This window comes from Taudactylus pleione, unplaced genomic scaffold (assembly GCF_031769625.1).
Source record: "Taudactylus pleione unplaced genomic scaffold, aTauple2 ptg000758l, whole genome shotgun sequence".
Classification (NCBI taxonomy): domain Eukaryota; kingdom Metazoa; phylum Chordata; class Amphibia; order Anura; family Myobatrachidae; genus Taudactylus; species Taudactylus pleione.
This window is the reverse complement of record NW_028285160.1, coordinates 1,163,129-1,170,829: the sequence shown is the minus strand read 5'-3', so window position 1 is coordinate 1,170,829 and position 7,701 is coordinate 1,163,129. Positions and strand designations below refer to the sequence as shown.

The following is a 7,701-nucleotide window of genomic DNA, read 5'->3' as shown; positions in this document are numbered from 1 at the left end:
GGGGAGATGTGGATTTTTAGCTGATGCTAAGCAGATTTAGTACCTCTCTGATCTGGTTCACCCTCCTTATTTCTCTGTTGTGTGTAAATTTACTGTATTGGTTCAGCTCACTCAAATGAAGACCACAAGCAACAATAATGTGAAATAATACCAAGGGGGGTTCCCTTATAATAGGCTTTTTTTAAGAAGTCACGGAGCCGTGACTGAAGTCATAGAATAAAAAAAACAGTATTTAAAAAAAAAAAAAACATTTGGTTTTAAAACATAGGGCCTGATTTAGAGTTGTACGTTAACCCAACTTACGCACAACTCCAATGTTTAACGATCGGCGCATGTACAGGATCTGTACTACACTTTCCATGCATTTGGGGGTGGGAAAGGATTTGGGGGTAGAAAAGGGGCGGTGATGGTCACCGTTCTTGAAAATGAAGGCGTGCCATCCCTGTTTCCAAGGCGTGCCAAGGCCAGTGTTTGTGTTTTCAGATGCAACTTCACTGGTCCTGGCAGAGTGAAAACACCAGCCATCCTGCGTTGCCTGAGGGTTACTCAGATGGCTAATGTTTTGACAGTTGACTTTATTGGACGCAGCAGAGGATAACAGAAGCTTACAGAAGGCATCTATTTAGACAAGAAACCTCCTGCATCATTAGCATGTTTACACACAGCAGCTGCGTCCAAAGACGTAGCTGCAGTGTGTACTGCGTCCATCTCACATAGGGCTCTATTCATCATGGTCGGACCCCGATAATTAACATTTGAACTTATCATTGCTCCGGCGCAGAGACAGCTGATCCAAAAATCAGATGTCTCCTCTGAACTTTTCACTTTCGGAGCAGTGTACATAGTGCGTCTGCGTGACCTTGAGTTCACGCAGGCTCACAAAAGCCCCGGCGTCTGGTAAAAGGAGCAACCTGGGACTCTTTCCCATAGAGCAAGGATAGCGAATCCTCCCGCAGTCAAGCTCCGAAAAAATATTGTATTTTTGGAGCTTGATGAATTCTTGTCCTCATACGAGTGTATGGGGACAGCATGCCATTTTGGGAGAGAAAGGTAAGTATCTGTGATATCTCCTGCTTTACCTTTTTGATGAATCGCCCGAAAACTTAATTTTAGTTTCTAAATTATCATTTTCACCTGCGTAGTCACTGCGATTGCAGTCCCAATCGCAGTGGCTGGTTCGCGAACGAGCAATGCCATGCATGCGCAGAATGCAACAATCAGCCGATTGCTTGCGTAATCACAGTTGCGATCCTTGCTGAATCAGGCCCATAGTGCGCAGAAGCAGAGGAATGCTCTGCACATTTAAACCCAGATAGACCAATCATGAGGCTCAGAAGAAATGCTCCTCCCCTGCATGTGTTAGGATTGCGCTTATGGAATCTAAAATGTTCTCGACCACGAATGAGGATCAATGGCTATTGGAGACATTTTAAGCCTTCATTTATTAGATACCGTCAAACCACCACCAGAAACGGCATGGTTTAGAATCATCCGCTTAGTAAATTTTGCCCTAAAACTGGTTTATATAAAGAATGAAAGATCCTAGGAATGTTGAATGATTTGAGTTTGTCCAACTGAAAAGTAACAAAGTTCACCTCCTTAATAATTTTGAATGGGCCAATGAGCTTAGGCCCAAACTTACTTGAAGGCTGACAGTACACATGGTCATACCCTATACCCAAGTTTAAAACTGCATGCTGTGCAATGTTGATCAGCAAATTTTTTTGCGTGAAATGAAGCATGTAATAAAGTTGTGGGGACATCCTTCAAAAAAGACCTCAAAGGAAATAATATAGACCTCACTTTTGAAAGTCTGGAGAAAAGACGATGCAAAATAATATTTGTTCAGCTAGAACAAAAGGATGCAATGTTAATGGAATTAATACTAAAAGAAATACAGCTGTATATTTACCAGCTTATTATTTTGGTCTTTTTTCCATCAGGTTTTGAAACTGACTATTTAATAGAGGCAAAACCGACTAAAAAAATTATAAATATACCAACTTTAGAATACTTTAGAACATAAATAGGCAAGTACAGTATAGAAAATGGATAATTATTAAGCATTGTTTTGAAAACTAACCAAGAAACAATGGCAAACAGGCCCAAGCGATAGACCTGCCTTTGGTAGGCTAGTTTGGGTGAAGCACTACACAGATTCATTACTGTAAAAAGTGTAGAAGAAATGGTTAAAAATAGAATAAAAATTGTGTAGGGTACTGCTTCAAATCCATGACCAGCCCCGGACCCCTGAGCAGAGAACGGTATTGGAAAATAGGGGGAAAAAAGTGTGGGGTTCCTCCTATCTTCCAATAACAAGTACCAGGCTATAGCAGGGGGTAACACAGCATGGAGTCCCCCTGCCAAAACAGCAACCAGCCCAAACTTGTTAGACCAGGGATGGAATCCCATATTATATAATTCTCTCATTTATATAATGTTGCCTGTACCACTAAAATCCCATCCCTTGAACCTGATTTGGGATTGGTTTGTTGGCAACCCTAGGATGTTGTAACAATTCAATTACCTGTAGTGTTTACCACACGGGTAAAGCTCCAGGTTTGTTCTTCGGGAGGCTTGCCACCTAGATACAACAGGTGGGGTTAGGCAGCAAGCCTCCCGAAAAAGGCTGAGGCAGAGGAAAGTGAAAGAATTTGAAAGAAGTGAAAAACGTGGCGCGCGTGCCCACTCACAGGTCCCGTGCACGCTCGTGTCATGTGCAAGCCCATGGTCACGTGGGCGCACGCTCGTATCACGAATTTAGATTTTTTTTCTGTTAGCGCTCGCATGGAGGACACAATATCTGTCTCTGTGATAAACTCACTGCAAATGTCCTCCATGGCTGGCAGTTAAAAGGGGAAAAGAGACCACAAAAGGGCAAGAGCTTCCCCCTCTACTTCCTCCTCTTCTGAGGATATTCATATTAGGAAGAAAAACATTTTCCTATCAGAAGTTTTGACACTTCTGATTCTTCTGACTCTGAGGTAGAAAAATCTCCTCAGCACTGTGACAAGTCACCTCCTTGTTCAGGGAACTCACCAACCCACAAGAAAACAGGTACAAATAAAAATAAAAGTAAGTTTAGCACCAGGGAGACCTTTTCAGGTTTCATTCCCTTATTCCTCATGAATTGTCCATAGCAGAAAAAAGGATAGTGGCCCTGATTCAGAGCCGGATGCTCTTTCAGAGCTCTCGCTCTGAATCAGGGCAGCATTTTTTTTTTTGAGCCGGTCTCCAGGCCACTCGTGAAGCTGTGGGTGAGCACCCACAGCTTTTGCGAGCGGCCAGGTGATGGTCGCGATGGTCGCGACCATCGTGACCATTGGGTTTGCGACGAGACCCTTGTGGTGGGGTCTCATCCATCGCAAGCCCCAGTGGACTTACTGCTCACTAGTGCTGTCAGTAGGGCCACCCACGAATGGAAGGCGTTCCCTCGGGAATGCCTCCATTTGTCCAGCCACCCCCCCTGCCCGCCTCCAAATGGGCGAGCTGTCAATCACAATCGACAGCCTCCCCGTTTTGGTGCGAGACCCGTAGCGACGGAGCGGCCGTCGCTGGCCAGGTCTCGCGCATGCGCACACTGGAGGCGGCACATGCGCAGGGGGTAAACATCGACCCGCTTGCGAGCGCATAGCCCATCACCTCTGCACGTAGCTGGCAAGATACCTCTGCCTGTAGCCGGCAGCACAAAGGCACCCGCCCTGAGCATGTGGGGTCACCTGACAGACAGTCGCACACTTCCCGCAGGGACCATGGCCACTCTTCCTCTGTAGACTGGGAATCAGAGGAAATTACCAGAACCTCCGCCTCGTCCAAACATGGAGAATATAGCGAGATTCAGATGGCCAGGGTTGCTTTAGCAGGGAAAATACTGCCCGCTAAGTTATATTCCACACACTTGGCCTTAAAAAGCAACTCTGAGGTCCAAAAATTTGCCCAGTTGGCATTTAGAGCAGCACTTGTCAAAGAAGATGAGTTGGTGTTACGATCCTACACGGGTCTACCAGATGTACCTGCACTGTTCGCTCCTAATATTGACCCTGCTCTAGCCTCCATAGTGGGAGAAAAGAGGTACAAAAGAGGCACAACGATTCCACAGACCATACCATTAGAAAAATTCAATATAAAATGGCCGACGCAGCTGGCCCACTGCTCTTTGTATTAGATAAAGCAGAGAGAGAAGGGGAGTCCAGCATCTCTCTGGAATCTCTGGTGGTGTCCAAGCTTGCCCTCCTTAAGGCCATTAGCAGAGCAACACTCATAATAGGCCAGACTTTCAATTATATCACCAACACCGGCAGGTCCAGATGGCTTACTGGCGCAGGACCTAGTGCCTAAATCATTAGAATTCCCTAACCTTGCTGACGCAGACTTCTTCGGCCCTCAGTTTATAGAGGAGGTTGAAATAAGATATAAGGCAAGGCAGTCCTTTTCAGACCTCAAAAAAGTAAATGAGCCCTTCAAAAGGCCCTTTCTTCAAGGGGGTCGTACTTCGCGAGCCACAGGTTCGACCCGAGACTTCCAAGGCACAAGAAGAGCCCAGAGAGGAGGCTTTGTGCGCCGATCCAACAATGCCCCAAGAGGATCGTACTCTAACACTTGGAACAATGCCAAGAGAGGCCGTAACTATGGTAAGTTCACCCACTTTCCCTTCTCTCCACAAAACTCTCAAACAATCATATCTAGAGTGGCAAAAGATTACCACAGACAAGTGGTTGCTGAAAACGATCCGTTCAGGGTTAAACCTTCCTCTAATTTGTTTTCCACACCAAGCGGGTCATATTCCTCGTCTATTGGAATTGCAGCTTTCTGCTAGATGAGGTACTGACTACAGTCCTCCAACAGGGAAAGATATAACTGGCAGACCTGATGGCAAAAGTCTGGATCAGCCACTTATTTCCCATAATAAAGCAAGATGGCTCTATAAGACTGGTATTAAACGTCAAAGCTTTAAATCAATATTTCAAACCAAAACACTTTCGCATGGAAGGTATTCCAGACATTCTTTACCTCCTCACAAAAGACTGCTTCTGCGTAACGATAGACCTGAAAGAAGCTTTCCATTCCATATCAGTTCATCCGAATCACGGGCGTCTCCTCAGATTTTTTTGGAGAGACACCTTATTCCAATGGACAGTTATGGTGTTTGGCCTCTCTACCGCTCCCTACACCTTTACACGGGTCATGAAAGCTGTAGTGTCCCACTTACATCAGCAAAGCATTCAATGTATCATTTAACTAGATGACATACTACTGGTACACTCAGACCACGACACCCTACTGAGACACAAATATTCGACCCTTTCACCATTAACAGACCTGGGATTCATAATAAACACTCAAAAGTCAGTGTTAGCTCCGACCCGGAACATAACATTTCTCGGTTTCGATCTAGATACCCATTCTTTCTCCCTGGCTAGATAAGAAAGAGTACATACAAAGGACTTCCCAGAAGCGCAGATTATCCCTCCGCTCCCTAGCAAGGATTATTGGGAAAATTATTGCTATGTCCCCTGGTTTCAGACATGTGCCCTTGTCATGCAGAGAGCTACAAATGCTCCTAAGATCTCTGCTTCACGCCCAATATTCCTGGAAAGACACTATTTTCCTCTCCAGAAGAGTAAAAACAGAACTGTCCAAGTGGAGCAGTCTCCTCCTCGCCCACTCTTAGACCCAACACCCCATATGACAATCACTACAGACGCATCACTAAAGGGTTGGGGAGGTTTCTCTCAAGAGAAAGCAGTCAGGGGCACCTGGTCACCCCAAGAATCCAGTCTCTTCATAAATGTTCTAGAACTACGCGCAGTAAAATTGGCTCTAAAAGCCCTATTGCCCGAACACACGAGAAGGGTCTGTATCCAGCTATGCCTGGACAATACGACCGCGGTGTCATACATAAACAGAATGGGGGGTACCAAATCACTGTCGCTATGCAAAGAAGCATTAGAGATCTGGGATTGGGCAGTCCAAAGGGACATAATTTTACTGGCAACCTACATCCCAGGAGAGCTCAACGAACTCGCAGACTCACTATCCCAAGAAAGAATCTCCCAGGGATCAGCAGCATTGACAAACCAGGTCTTCCTAAAAATACTCCAAACATTCAGAAACCTAGAAATAGACCTCTTTGCCAGCCCCACGAGCGCCCAAGTTCCATGTTTCGTATCCAGAATATGGACAAAAGGGGTATGGAGAATGGATGCGATGTCTTTCCCTTGGACAGACCTGTCTCGCCCCTATGCCTTCCCACCCCCTGCCCTCCTCTTGAAAGTCCTACAGAAAATCAGGGAGGAGCGAGTACCCAGTATTGTGGCAGTATATCCGGTATGTCCATCCAGGGTATGGTTCCCGGTGATCAGCCAATTATGCATAGGACCCAAGATTCCCCTGGGGTTATCCAAGGACTGTTTCCAGGGAACTCCAGACATTCTGGAGCCACTTCCCCAATGCATGTGGATGGCAATATTACTAGGTTGCTAATAGATCCAGCCCTAGCATCCCCCACAAAAGCCCTAATCAATGCATCCTTAAGACCCCAAACTAGAGCCAGGTATGCGGCGATAATTAAAGAATTTGACCTCTGGCGGTCCCAAGGGGCTTTTTCAGACCAATCCTCTCTACTACATTTAGCCTTAGACTTCTTAGCCTCTAAATACCAATTAGGCCTAGCATCGGCCACCATAAAGTCATATGATTCTGCCTTAGCCATTATGATCCCAAACCTAACAGATAATATACACTTTACCTTTGTCTGTTAAGGAGTATCTGCCTCTCCAGACCCATACAACCTAAGTATTCCCATACCTGGGATATCGAACCCTTCCTCTCTGCCCTAGCCTCTTGGGAGACAGAGAACAACATTACCTTGTTATCCCACAAGTTGGCATCCTTGCTAGCTTTAGTGATAGCAGCCAGAGGGGCTGAATTAACCCTTATACATACCTCAGACCCATGGTTATCACGGACTCCTACAGGGTACCATATAATTCTTAAAGGTCATACAAAGACGTCTTCATTCAATAGCCCAACAGTAGAATTTGATTTGATATATGACATTTCAGAACCTAACCTGTGCGTGGCTTCATGCTTATCATCTTACTTGGCCCTCACAGCACTAATAAGGGACAATATCACACAGTTATTCATCACTTGCAGGAAACCATTTTGCCCAGCAAGATCCTCTACTATTAGAGGATGGATTGTGACTTCCATGAGGGAAGCTGGGATAGACACTGACCACTTCAAAAGCCATTCCTTAAGGGGAGCAGCTGCAACAAGAGCAGCAGCTAAAGCCATGCCCCTACACTCGAGATCATGCTAGCAGCAAGGAGGGCCTGGGCCCGTACCTTTGCAAAGAACTATTGGAGACCAACTGATCTACAAAAGATCGAGTTTCTGAGAGCAACCACCAGGTATGTAGTAGTCTACCCACCTGCTGCTGCTAGGTGGCCAGGCTCCCGAAGAACAAAACACTAGTTTGCAGGAATCTATGACCTGCAAACTGGATTTGTTCTAGGGAACAGGATTGCCACCTAGCAACAGCTCCCACCCTACCCTCCCTTTTCTTACTCTCCTTTGCTAGGTCTGTTGTTTCCTCTGGAGACTCTCACTCAATGTCTATTAACCTTACCTTTCTCGTCCTTAAGGCGCACCAAGAGACCCAAAAAAGCCTCAAGTAACCACCAATAAAGAACAGAA

General features: G+C 45.7%; 1 pseudogene; it reads left to right on the top strand.

Moving 5' to 3' along the window:
- The first annotated feature begins 3,841 nt into the window (after positions 1–3,841).
- Positions 3,842–4,816, top strand: LOC148476979 (uncharacterized; annotated as a pseudogene).
- The last annotated feature ends 2,885 nt before the right edge of the window (positions 4,817–7,701 follow it).